General features: G+C 37.8%; 1 protein-coding gene across 1 annotated transcript in view; it reads left to right on the plus strand.

Annotated features, from left to right (window-relative positions):
• Positions 1 to 15,000, plus strand: part of ctnnd2a (catenin (cadherin-associated protein), delta 2a) — a 235,849-nt gene that overhangs the window by 28,488 nt on the left and 192,361 nt on the right. The gene's annotated exons all lie outside the window — the stretch shown is intronic.

Genomic DNA, 15,000 nt, shown 5'->3' on the forward strand with positions numbered 1-15,000 from the left:
ACAGAAGCTTCTGCTATGGATGGAAATAATAAAACACATCATGGCAAGCTGCATTATGAAGGGGAAGCTGCTGCTGTGGATGGAGTGGAGTAGCAATATGTGCATCTTCTGAGTCACAACTGAAGTTGCTGTGTACTTACAGTATCCTTTATATAAAGGGTTTAATGTGTCATTTGTATCTTAACATTTCTCAGTATTAAAATGCCATAGATGATATATATAGATGAAAAAATACTGTTTTTTGCAGCATTGGTCACTAGAGTATTGGTGTGCAAAACAGCTAGTTATGTAGATAATTTAAATACTGTGTGTGTGTGTGTGTGTGTGTGTGTGTGTGTGTGTGTGTGTGTGTGTGTGTGTGGACATGCAGGCAGATTGTATGCAAAACTCAGAGATTCACATGATGACTTTAAGCAATCTCAGATGGAGGCAAACATTGGTGTATAGGACAGGTTTATTGAAATACTGTATTTGTAAAGATTTCTGCTTTTATCTTAACATTGTCATGTTTACTACAGTATGTAAAACTAATAAAAGCAGTCAGATATGAAATCACCACCTATTTTTCTTTGGTCTCATTTTCTCTTTTAGTCCTATCATAGAGGAAAGCACTCTTTCATTAGATCACAGACTGACTCAGGCCTGCTTTCTCAGAGATAGCACTAAATGTTGGCCCCATCCCCTCTGAATGCCAATCATATTGTCATGCACATGATGACAATCACAAGGTTATCTGAACCCACTATACCCTCACTGCTCCCTGTTTATCTTTTTCTCTGCCACACACGTTCTCCCTCTTCCTCTCTATGACTTATTCTACAGAAAGTATTTAAGATGGTATATGGTGGTGCTGCTTTGAAAGCACATCTTTCAGTCCAGTCAAGCTATCCCTCTACCTGTCAAAAGTGCTGGAAATGCATGTCATCTCCAGTGTTAACAGGTTAGTGCTCTACAAAAGTCAGTGGCTCAGATGATAATTGTGCAGACATGGGTGAGTGATGACTTACAGTGATGCATGCTGGCAATTTCCAAGCACTCTAGAGGGATATTATTCTCATACAGTGTATTTGAATGTACAAGCAGAAGTGTAGATCTCAATGGCATTTTACATATTTTTTTCACAATAGCTCATATCCTAAAGCTTTCAATATGATGGTGTTAGGAAGGGAGAGATCTAGGAAACTCTGGGCAGATTCCTTCACTTACTTTTCTAAGTTAATAGACATAATAAATATGACGTATGATAATGAATGACCGTCACCTATATACACTGTTAATGTACTTTGAGTTTTTTATGCACAATATCAAAGACTGAAGCTCCTTTTAACTGTTGTATACCTCTCTGTTTCATGAGCAACAGGGAGAGAAACATGAGGGTATTGTTTTTCAATACCATAGATGTGTCTGCAGTAATATTTGGAGCTTTTATGTCCAAAATTGACTATCACCAGCCTGATTTCCACTACAGGGTCTCAAAGGGCCAGTCAGAGCCTACTCATTATTAATGTCAGTCAGTTTTCCAAATAGCAAAATTACCAGTTAAAGTGAACTAGAACTTAGTTTTCCACAGCAACTAGGGCCCACCAGACCCTCCATTCAATTATTAATTAATGAAGGTTTTTGAACAAAGCCACTTTTGGCTCTGCTTTTGGGTGAGTGATTAATGATGCTTCATTTCTCCCAGCAGGGCCAGCTGGATGGTGCTGGACTTTGGGCATAAAAACTAAAATTTTAACAGAAAGACAAAAGCATTGTCAAATTTCTTTAAAGTCATTATCGCTTGTGTTTGTTTCTCTATCCTTAAAGAGAATCAGAAAAGTATAGATTGTTGCACTGGAAATCTAAATAAAGAAATACATTCTAAAGAAGCTGTCACAATTGCCATCTGTATAATTAGGATATTGTAAAGCATGTGCAACATGGTCATACTGGCAATGTTCTCAATGGCTTGCTAACATCATTAACTTGTACGTGAAGGCAATATGTGTGAAAGGTGTTTGTTAAGTTTTGCTTTCACCATGGTGGGACAGGGAATACATTTACTTGGATAGCATTTTAAGAGATAGAGACATGACAAATGGGAAACTGTGATACACATGGACACACCCCAGGGCCTAGATGAAGACCAGACATTATTCTGTTTTCTTGCAAATAGCCTCTTCCCAAAGTCAATCCACTAAAGGCAGCTTCAGAATATTCAGTATTTTGGTAATATCACTAAATATTGAAGCGCGAGAATGAGTGGAATGGGGATATAAGATATCGTTATTTGGTCTTTCTTTACAATAGTGAGCACACTAAAAGAGAAATGTGATATGTACGTGTGTAGGGGAGTCTCTAATTCTTGCATAAGCAAATGTGTTTATTTTTTAGAGAAAGAGGTCAAGAAATAAATGAAAAAGTAAGACAGAAGGAAAAAAAAAAAGGAAAGCCACATTTCCCATAAACCTTGGGAAAACTTATTTTAGCAAAGACACTGTTGTCACAGGACTTGGCTCTCTTTTTTCCACTTCATTGAGAAAATCAGTTTGATTAGTGTCAGACTGCAAAGGAAGGATAATGATTGTTTGATTCCTATGTGTGTGTGTATAGTTGGCAGTATGCAGATTATGAGGAGATTATCAGGTGCTCATTGTTCTGACAGGTATGAAGGAAGCCAGAGGGAGGTGTGAGACAAAAGGGAGAATTTGGACTCAGGAAAGGAAAGGCCTGATTCTACTACTCTCTCCTTTGTCTTGGCCTTTCATCTTCTCTCCCCTTTTTTAATCTTCAACCCAGATTTTACTTTTTATCTTCTTGATCACTTGGTCTCTCTTACTCATATACTACTTTCTCTACATTGCATGGTATCCATGTTTGTTGCTGTGAGGTGTGACTTACTGTTACTTCCTGTCTGTCTCGCTTCTTGGGTTTCTGAAGTGACAGTGGAATCTGTGGCACGCTGCCATCCTGCTGACAGCTTTGGCTTTGAGAGGCAACAGTATTATTTCAGATTTGTTAATGAGCCACAATATCTATAAGTCTGCTAGTCCAGTAGATGAAACCTGTTTTACATTTACTAATGTCTAAAACAAAAGTTTTCACTGCTGCACTTAATTCAGCTTTTATGCACATACACAAATGTATAGTGTTTACAGTATGGCAAGGTAGTTAATTATAATCACTGTGCAAGAGAGAAAGTCCTCAGAATCAGGACAGGAGTCCTAAGTGTGTATGGCAAGATAGAGAACATATATACGTTTCATTAATTTACATTTTAAACCAGAAACGATTACAAAATAAATAGTCACGTTTGAAAAATCACTTTTTATGACAGCCTGAAAATCACTGTCTATGCAGAAAATATTCTCTGTTCTCTATTCTTTCCCCCTATTCTGCAAAATGAATGCTAAATGTTTGTGTCTTTGCAGTAATGGCGAGCCTTAATTAATAGTTATGGACCTTAAACTGACATCTCTAGACGTACGTAGCTGTTGAAAAATGAATATTGTGTTTTGTCACAAAATGTATTTAAACGCCATGTGGATTGTCTCTTCCTCAACTTTTTGGGACTCCCTTCCAATCCACTCTGCATTCGTCATTGAATATACTAAGTGGGTCCTTGCGATGACCTATACTCTATGTCAGCAAGAGAGCAACACCTTGCTGTCTTCATTGGTCCACAAAAGTACTGCAAATTGGTCATACATCATTAACATCTGTGTGTTGTTAGATGTTTAAATGTGATTGTGACTTATTTTGAATGTTTTTTTGTTGCCCATTTCAGCTAACGTGCTGAGTTTCAGCAAAGCTGCTAACGCTAGGAGAATTTTCTAGAAAAAAGAAACAGACAGTATGACTCTAATGTTCTATTGCAGTGGTTATGAATGCATTAGCCAGTCAAAATGTGAGTATGTTTTTGAGGTTAGTGGGTTATTTCAGTCGTTGCTGCCATCTAACTATAAACTAACATCTAACAATAAATGGAGGAATCTCTGTATGTCCGATCGACTACAAACTTCATATGTGTATTGTTGAAGATCCAAGGAAGTGCAGCGTCGACTGTGAAGTTTTTTGGATGGGTGGTTCTTGAAAACATTAAAAGAGAAACATTAAATGACAGTCAGGGCTGGGGTGATGCATCCAGTTAATGGACATCATGGGATATGATTGCTTACTGTTTTGTTAACTTTTTATTCTCCATCCAAGCATGATGTATTAGGATTATTAACAGGCAGAACAAGCAATTTATTTACTGCTACTGTTAAGGTAACATAACATTACACCATATGTCATCTAACATTGTTATTGTTATGCGGCTGTTTTATATTTTCAGTTTCCTTTAACGGCCATTTATGAGTGAGCAAAAGGCTTAAACTAACGTTACATTGTTAAGAAATTTTCCTTACTGATGCAAAAATACATTTGACAGTGATTTTCTTAACTGCATATTACTCAGTGATGAAATAAATCCATGCCATACCCATTTTATGTTTTTAAGTCCTTTAAGTTCTACATTAAAAATACTGATTCTCCAGTTCAGGGAACAGGTCACTATGACAGTGATTAAATTGATCCATACTCACTTGCCAGTTTATTAGCTATACCTAGATAAAACTGTGTTCCTAATATTTTGTCAACCTTAATTCATATAAATGGGAGGGACAAACTCCCAAACCAGTTCAGTTCAACATCACCCCAAATTACAGCCTCCAAAATGATCATTAAAATAAATCAACACCTCTTTCAAACAGATCACAGCAGTCCTTTTGAATTTGTGGTCCAGTATCTCCTTCTCAGGTATCTGACAAATAGGGTCTGTAATTATTATTAATATAATAACACAAAAGTGAGTGAAATTGGATGATGAATATATGATTGAATTATATATTGAACTATTAATTTGATAATAAGCACGTTTTAAATGGGCACTGCACTAGTGTAATTGGCACTGTGTGTGTGCAGGTAGGAGATTTAAATTCTGTGAAGGTTAAAGGAGTGTTGTATTTGTTTTTAGCTAGTGTTGAATGAGCGTTAGCTTGCATCGTGTGTTTTAGATTTACAGTAGGTATGAATGTGAAGTCAAGTGTTTATTGGGCTTTAAAATATTTGTTAAAAATTCATAGTTCCTAACTTCTTTTGAAGGTAAGGGTTTTTTATATGTTGCCATAACCAGTATTATTTCATGTAAATATATTTTAGTTAAATCATTACATGTTGAATTTTTTAATTATTTTAGACAGCAACACTGAAAGTAAGGAAAGATGGATCGATAAAATGGGGAAATAAAATTTTCTAATATGCCAGTAAAAAATGAGCATGGCTTACTACTGTCACACTCTTCATCGATCCGCAGTGCTGTCTAGCTTGTGTATCCCTTTCTGCCAGTCAAGATATCCCCTTGGTATGGAGAAAGTAAGACAATTTTCAAACAGGCCTTTTTCACAGCAGATATTTTGACTTGTCATAGTAGGGAAAAGCACAGGTGTTACTAATAGCATTAACAAGGGCTCTACACTGCTTAATTGTCCCAGTAAGTCATAACAGTGCACAATAGCAAGACCCTGAAACTGAAGCAGCAAAATGGAATTCAGCTGTCATAAATTTTAGTTACTTACACCGGTGCCTCTCTGTCAAACTGTCTTCCATGATAAATGTCAATTGTGTGTTAGAATTGATTTGCAAGAGGATTCAAGCTCTGCCTAGTATGACAGTAGGCCTATTTTTCATTCCCAAGGAACCTCCTTGTTTTTGTACAGCCATAACGCAATTCTTTCCAACTTAGACTGCATTTCAAAGCTTTGTAAATATTTCAGCTGTCATTTCATGTGAAGGGGGAGAAAGCATTCTTTTGATTGTGTTCCTTAGAGGAGCCAGCCACTGAAATATGCTGAGGACAATGGCTTCCTTTCAGTCTGAAAATGGTGTGCACCGTTTTGCTACGAGGTTGCTTTCGAGGTTGAACGACATGTTTCCTCGACACGGTATGCAACGATGTGCAACGGGCTGTGAGGTACGTTTTAAGTCATTTGGTGGGTGTGTCAGAGGTGTTACCCAATCAGCAGCGACGTATATAAACCTTGCCATATATAAAAGACAGTGCGCATGGCTAACAAACCATGGTGTTCAACGAACCACCGATTCCATTTAAAAAAATGTTTTGCTATGTTTGTTCAGGGCTGAAGGTGCCACTGATCACACAATACTTAGCACCTGGCCTGGGGATGGAACAGTAGACTAAATGCCCAACCTCAGTGTATTTTCTGAAGACCAAAATGCTGGTGGCATACATTCTCTAAAAGTAAGAAAATTAAACCAATACGCTGACATTTTGAACTTGTCACTACGTTTTTCAGCAGACACTTAACAGATGTGAAACGCCTGTCAGGTCAAAGTGTGAGCATGGGTCAGAGGTTCGGAATCATCCGACTCATGGTGTGAGTAACCTCTGTGTTTGTACGTGCATGCATGTTTTTTTGCCTGTGTGTGGATCAAAAGTAAATTTTTCAGTTGTGAGCAGACCAGGAATGAGCAGGTAGACCAAATGTCCAAATTTAATATTAATGAATAACTATACTTAAAAGCTGGACGCTGGGTGAATAAACTTCCCTTATTGTTTGACACTCTCTCTCTAGAACTCCAAAAACCCTTAACCAATATTACTGCATTTAATATAATCAACAGGCTGATTGGATTTTAAATCTGGTTAACTAAATCATAATTTACAAACAGATATTCATCATATTTTTTAGGATCCTCATTAATCTCATGACAAATTTTAATAGGCAACCTAAGGATCTAATGTAGTCTAATTGAAAGACAGTGCTTACTGATTTGTTCAGTTAACACATATTAAAAAGCATATAGCAATATGAAAAATCAACACTTCACACAGCATATATTCATTGTCCAAGATATTTCTACTGTAATTTACCTTAACCTGTTTTCAAATTGCTCTAGAAAAATACTGTAGAAGGAAAGATGGAAAATTATACAAACACAAATGAATAGAAGTATTGATGCAGTGGGTGGATAATGGATTGAATGATCGAAAAACTAAAGCAGTAAACAGTGACAGCATAAGTGAAGGAAGCAGATCTGTTGATCAACACAATAGTCTCAGTCATCCTTATACAAAGAGTACACAGTGGCATGTCCAGGGGCACTGAGAAATAAATGAATGAAGTACAATATTTTAGTTAAGTACAATATATTTTATATAAAAAAATGAAATATTAAGGCATTGCTACTGAATGGATGTCATAATCAGTGTCTGAGAAAGGCTGACTTGACACACCTGAAGCAACACAGGGATTTTAATAGTTGTTTCAATTTATTTCTTTACAATTTCTTTCTTCAAATAAGTCATATTTCACTTTTTCACATTTGTATTAATAAAAATTGGACTATGCACTGAATGACAGTATAAGCTACTGTATATAAGTATAGCAAAAGTGAAACAACCTCATCCATAGTCAAAGCAGATAAAGTTTTAAAGAGGGCAAATGCATACATACCCTGATGTGAAGGTGATGCTGAAAGGCCTTCATCTTTGTATCTTTGTCTGAGTCTACATAAATATATGATAATAAAACCTTTTTCTAAGTAAGCTAAGTAGTATGATAGCCTACCCAGATGACCAATCGAAAAATAAATACTATCGAGCTTCTACAAATACAATTGACAAGTTTCCTGCTGTACATCTCTACCAGTATCAAGCTATCTCACATCTCCAACTGCAACCTACCACTAGCACTAAAAGTCAGATCTACTTGTCAAAGATTTAAATCTAAGTCCCATCTCTGACTGGGAAGATAGCCAATCATAGTTTTGAATAATGGATTGGCACCTGGGGTGGCCAATCAGATTCCTCGGGTGGCCTGTGCCACCCAAGGCAACTCCGTGGACCCGCCAATAATGTGTAGTTGTTCTTATCATACTATTTTCTAGTCTGCTTGGAGTCTGCTTGATGCGGAAAATGCGCAGTTGGTTACCTTGTAGCGTAGTGGCCAACATATTGGAGGGTACATGGACATCTTCACAGAGCCTCACGTACACCCACTGATGATGAAATTTATGTCACTTTGGGAGCCTAGCAGACACTCGCGTACTTGCCGTACAAAAGTATAACACTAGACATAGAAGAATAATGGGATACATTTTTTCAGCTTGATGGGTTTGAAACTGCTGCTTCTTTGTATGCATACACCTTTTTAGTCCACATACACTGATCAGACACCAATTTTAGAGTGTATGTATAAATATATGCAGTGTGTATATGAATATATGTATCAAAAAAAGAAAAAGAAAACGTTTCAGGTTGGTGTTTTCCTCAGACAAAATAAACAATAAATATTCAAAGGTTAGTAACTACTGCTGTACTCTGTGACACACAAAACCTCACAGAGAAGTTGAGTGTACCTCATGGAGCATCAGCTCATATCAGAGGAAAGCTGGATCTCCACTGTGAAAATGAAGAAGGTCTGGATAACCTTAAATAACTCCAGCCCCCCCGCCCCAAAGCTTACTTGCAGCAGCAGGTAACATTTCCAAGACAAAACAGCCTATATGTCTGAATGGCTGTCTCTTTTTGTCTGATTGTGCCAACGGATAATGGTGTTTATATGTGGGGGGGGTTTTTTTTCTTCATGGATAAACTATGTAAAATATTTAGTCAAGTATATGTATACTTGACTACATATTTATAGGAGATTTAAAACTACATAGTCAATTACAGTCTGGAGCGATCATGCACTAATCTGAGAAATGCAACAGCACAGAAATATTATAGACAACATAGTCAAAAACTGGTAAAATTGGTAAAATGTTCAGTGATGGCATATTTGTTTTCCAGCAAATATCTGATCTTGCAGCAGCCTACAATATCCATTTACAATGACTACATCATTATTAAACTTTTTTATGACGTCTAGGCAATGGTAGCGCTTTGGTTAATGATGGAGCAAGATCTTTTTTAACACAGAAAAGGTGCTTTTGTTGCCTAAGCCTAACCACAGAGGGGGCTCAGGATGTGAACCCCGCTCTCTGATGATACGGTCTTGCCAGGTGTACAACAGCCATCTCCCGATACAGCTGCTATTCATGAATGTACCAAGTCATTTATTCAATAATTACATTGCCTCTGAACATAATTCAGCCACACATTACTTTTGTCATCACAATGTAATTGGTAAAACAGTTTAGGACTATATAAACATAATTTCTAGGACACAGGGGTGCTGTTTCACAGCAGCCAACTCTAGGCAACTGCAGGAACACAAAGCAGCTGTCTCCCTCTCCCCTCATATTGCCAGCAGTATAGAATACATAAGCCACAACATTTAAACCACTCACAAGTTAATAACATTGATTATCTTGTTACAATGGCACCTGTCAAGGGGTGGAATATATGAGACAGCAGTTGAACAGTCAGTTCTTGAAATTGATGTGTTGGAAGCAGGAAAAATGGGCAAGCATAAAGATCTGAGTGACTTTGACAAGGGCCAAATTGTGATTGCTAGATGACTGTGTCACACCTGGGGTGTTCCCAGTATGCAGTGGTCAGTACCTACCAAAAGTAGTCCAAGGAAGGACAACCGGTGAACCTGCGACAGGGTCATGGGCACCCAAGGCTCAATGATAACGTTGGAAGTGAAGACTAGTCTTGTCTAGTCCGATCCCAAAGAAAGGCTACTGTAGCACAAATTGCTGAAAAAGTTCATGCTGGCTATGATAGACAGGTGTCAGAACACAAAGTGCATTGCAGCTTGCTGAGTATTGGGCTACATAGCTGCAGACCGGTCAGAGTGACCATGCTGACCCCTGTCCACCACTGAAAGTGCCTATAATGGGCCAGGTGAGTATCAGAACTGGTGCATGGAGCAATGGAAGAGGGTGGCCTGCGATGAATCACATTTTCTTTTAAATCATGTGGACAGCCAAGTGTGTGTGTGTCATTTACCTGGGCACAAGGTTACATTGTGGGAAGAAGGCAAGCTGGTAGAGGCACTGTGATGCTCTGTGCAGTATTCTGCTGGGAAACCTTGGGTCCTGGTATTCATGTGGATTTTACTCTGACACGTACTACCTACCTAAACATTGTCGTAGACCAAGTACAACCTCTCATGGCAACGGTATTTCCTGATTGCAGTGGACTCTTTCAGCAGGATAATGCACCCTGCCACGCTGCAAAAATTATTAAGGAATGTTTAAGGTACATGACACAGAGTTCAGGGTGTTACCTTGGCCCCCAAATTCCCCAGATCTCAATCTAATCGATCATTTGTGAGATGTGCTGGAAAAACAACACAGGTTTTTTTTCTCTGCTTAAGTTTGTTTTTAAAAGTATGGGTTACAGTAGGCTACTTGATGGTGCCGACGTACAGTAAAGTGTACAATCTCAATGCAGCATGATGTGACATCACATAAGACATAGTGCTGTAGTGGGTTTACTTGTGAGAAACTCTGTAAACTGTGTCTCCTACAGACATTATACTGTAACACATACCATGGTGGCGGCAAAAATGTAACCTCGTAAAAGGTACGCCCTTATTGTGGTAGGGTGTGACACTTTGAAGAGCTGCCACTGCACTCTGTGTATGTTTTTGATACACAGTGTTTTTCGCTCTTTAGGGTTGAGTTGTTGCTATGTCTGATTGACAGACATTGGTAAGGTATACAGAGTAAGATGCAGTAGTTCCTTGATTTTGTTTTTGGTTCACTCCTTTGCAGACTGTAAATTTTTGAAGAAATTAGTAGTAGTAAGACTTCAAACTGTGATGTGCAGTTTTTTTTTCCTGTTTGGAGTTTTTCTTTTGTTTACACTTTGACACTTTGTTCTCCAAGGAAGTCTACTAAACATAAGTCCTCAACCATGCTGGCAAAAACAGAAGGCTTTGTTTGAGTTTTTTATGTCTTATCTAGATCTGAGACAAATGAAGTGTCAGGCTATAATTCCTGCTCAGTTCAAAAGGGAAGCTGCACACAACTCATATTAGCCAGAATGTGCTACAATTAAATGTGTCCCCAGAGCTACAAAAGGCCTCTCTAAGATGAGGTTCCCATTACATTGTACCCTGCAGGACGCAACACATCCATTCAATAGCAGCTCAACTGTGCCTGCTAACAGTAGCTTGAGAAGAATATTGGGATTCGGATGGTGGAGTATTGTGACATTTGATGGGGAATGTGTTGGTACTGGGATTATCTCTGCAGCAGCCAATATACAGTGAACCAGCTTTGCAATTTTCTGAATACAGCACCTTCCTGAACACTAATCACAAAGAGTTTGTGCCTTCTCTATACATGATCACTGGCTTCCTCAGAAAATAAATGATTCAAAATTATGTTTATTGTTGTATGCAGAAGCTCAAAAATCACATTTGTGCTGGGTTTAGATTAAGATTTTTTTTTCTTTTAGTGACTCAGATGCTTCAGTCTACAAGAATCTACTTATCAAATATTGTGAATATTTTGTCAGAAAGCATTTGGATAATACGAGTTATCTGATGAGCCAATGCCACAAAGCGCTGTTGCTCAGTGTTAGTAAATGTAAAACAACCATTTGGAAGGCAATAATGAAATTTTTTTATCTACATCTATTCAGAATAAAACAGTTAAGATTTGAAAATTTTCCCTAAAAGTACAAAAAAACACAGAACCAGTGGGTGCAGACATTGTGACTTGTCAAAACTGGTGTAACTAATAATGGCTACATTTCATATAGGTGTCCCAGTTCTAGGACTGTGGTATTGTGCCTGCTGGCGCAGTAGCATGGCTTACTGACACAGCTAAATTAAATTAAGCCATCATTAATGTTACGAGTCACACCTGATTTCCTGATTTTATCCTGCCATTAGAAAGGTCTATCATGCCTATTTCAAAATAAAATAGGTTTTAGTTCTACAGATGTAACTTGACTGTGAAACCAAAGCCAAACAACCACAGCACATAACTATAGCCAAGGAATCACTGATTAAATTATTGATGGAGCACATTTTTACATAGGTTCATTCTATTGTGGCAGGTCAGGGCTCCAGTTCATTGCCAGAGGTGTTTAGTGTAGAAAACAACTGCAGTTGACACCACAGAGAAGATGAGGTGAGTCTTTCCTCTGCCCACTGACTTGCACATTTGGCTGTTCAAGAGAAATTCGACATTCAGCCAGATAGTGTAATTTGGTCTTTGCTGGGGTTCTGGTTGCCCAGGAGCCAAACTCTGGTGACTCATCTCCACCCAGGAGGGGAGATGCCAGACACAGAAGTGTTGTTTGTCAGTGAGAGTGAAAATAACCATATGCAGGCCATCTCGGTAGCATCTTTTATTTACCGACACCACCCTGTCTGGCATGCAGTCTGTCTGCTGCCTAGCTGACTGGCTGATAGACTGTTTAGTACCTGTGTAAGCTGAATAATTTGATTATTCAGCTTAGCTTGATGCTAATGGCTCAGTTACCAATAATGCCTGTCTGATTAGCTCTCTAAATGACATTGCTGTATATAAATATTTGCTCTCAAAAAACCTGTTAAAAACTGTAAAATACTAATGAAAGCTATTGCTTCTTTTAAAGATATTGCCTTTAAGAAGAGCCCTCATTATGCTGGCTTTGCTTGTTAACACTGAACCAAACAAAGCCGGCATAATGCTGCCTCAGTGTGTAATTTTAGATAGCATGCAAGAAACCTGTACAAAAGGGCTTATGATTGAACTTGCACTGCAGTGAGTGTAACCAAAGGTAGGACAGATTTTGATCGCTACATCAAATGTTATAAGTGAAAGGCTGAGACTAGCAGTCTGGACCTCCCAAAAAATCTTAACCTTGATTACCACAGAACTGTGGCATCAGAGAGAAAGCTTGAAAAACCTCTTCTGACACTTATTTTCAACTAGTGCTTGAGTGTGAAGTGGCATTTTAGACCAATTTAACCTGTCCAAATTTTTTTCAGTTTTGGACTGCCAACAATGACTTGAAGGGCTAATGAGGTTAGTGAGGTTACTGGAGCTGTAGTTACCTCTATATTTTTGGAAGAAAGAAAATCTTTGTGTTTTCAATTACTGTCTCATCTAGGACTAACCTACAGGCAGTCAAATTCACAAACAAGGAAATGTCAATTCATGAAGCATCAAAGACACAAAATCCCTTTGTCATATATGAATGAAAATTAACTTAATAAATAAGCATGTAGCAGACAATTGTTCAGCGTACTGTATATAACATACTGTATTATGTCTGTAGCTACTCATCTCTCTGTATTGATAAAATATAAGGAATGTACTGTGTCTAGGCATGGAACAGAAAAAAATATCTTAGTGTTCACGTTTGTAGCACTTAAAATACTGGTGCCTATAGTGCAAAATATTATAATGATAGATAGATAGATAGATAGATAGATAGATAGATAGATAGATAGATAGATAAAGATTTAAAAGTGTCAAATGATGCATCTGTTATCACTCCCACTGTATCCAGACCTTATGATGAAGTGCAGCAAAGAGAAAAGACAGATCTATCCATGCAGTACTGATGTTAATTTATTACAGTTGGTGGAGTGGTGTTTGATGGTCAAAGACCCAAACATTATGTGTTTTTTTTTTTAAGCGAATCATTGTGAGAGAGAGACATCTCTTTAAAATGAACTGTCAGTTAGAGACGTGTCACTTTCCTGTTTCCTGTATACAGTTATTAAAATCATGATAAGTGGGGCATCACATTTTAACAAGTCTTCAAGGATTCCTATTCATGAGGTGACATACTGGCAGTGACACAGGTGAGAAGTGTGACTCTCTCTGTGTGTGAGTGGGTATATCAAAGACTAATTGCTGATTGTAAACAGAGTCCAGGCTTAGGTACTCATTCACATGCCACAAGCACCCACTGTATCCACAGAACTGTAGACTCAGGATGGTGGAAAATGTTTAAAAGATTTGTTCCACCTGATAATAAATATCATTTTCTACTCGCTCTTTAGTAAGCCTTAAGTATGTATAAGATCCTGGCGTCTTGGTATAATGTAAAAAAATAAGTTTGCAGTTTTTATTTACCACTTTATTAGATCATTCATGCATTGTTTATCTGTAATAGCACTATTTCCCATGGCGTAAAAGGAAGCAAATCACAACAGTATTTCAACTGGTGCTGAGTAAAACAAATACAAATAGCCAAAAATGTTATTAACCAAAATTGGTCATCAAATCTGTAATTTTTTGATGCAAAGCACAATAATTTATTTTCAGAACATCTGAATTTAACTTAAAGTAATTCCTAGACCACTTTGTGTCTTTTTTGGAAGTCTAAAGCAGTAGTCTGATACTGTGGGCCTCACCTTAGCCAAAATCGAGACAGCCACGCCTTCCCATCACCCTCCAGTGCAAATTTTGATGCGACATGGATTTTGTCAGCGATATTATTATTATTATTATTATTCTCTGTCTTACATCTATTTGGTAGATAATCATGCTCTTTGGAACCACAGTTCCTATAATGCTTTGGATGATGTAAAGAGGAAGAGGAATATTGCCATGGAGTCAGTGAGTTAGCTGTGGGCTACAACTTGAGCCCTGCTTTTTTTTTTAGCCTGTATTTGTTTACATTTTGGGATATTGGCACCATTAAAGGTATGCCAAATTAGCTGTTAGGAGCTCCTCTTTACAGTGTACCAAGGATGTAGAGACAACTGTATTTACTTTGATACTTAAAAACAAAATAAAACAAACAGAAAAAGTTCAGTTGTTATAAGGACCATCATTTTTCCTAAAATCTCTGAGCTGTTTTGTGGACATTTCTTTGCAATTCACATCAGAGATCATAATATCCTTGTGCTGTTCACACTGAACCTAAAAATATGTGTATCATGTCTGTGTTCAGATTGGCAGATTGTCTGAGTAATGACTCTGCAATGGTATATACCGTACCTTAATATCCTCCATGAGCTGTGTGTCAGCTGTTGACTGTGTTGATATGCGGCCAAACTACAAGCTACAATACACAATCTAAACTACACTAGCTACTTCCCTGCTGTTTTT

The sequence above is a fragment of the Xiphias gladius genome, chromosome 5 (genome assembly GCF_016859285.1).
Source record: "Xiphias gladius isolate SHS-SW01 ecotype Sanya breed wild chromosome 5, ASM1685928v1, whole genome shotgun sequence".
Classification (NCBI taxonomy): Eukaryota; Metazoa; Chordata; class Actinopteri; order Istiophoriformes; family Xiphiidae; genus Xiphias; species Xiphias gladius.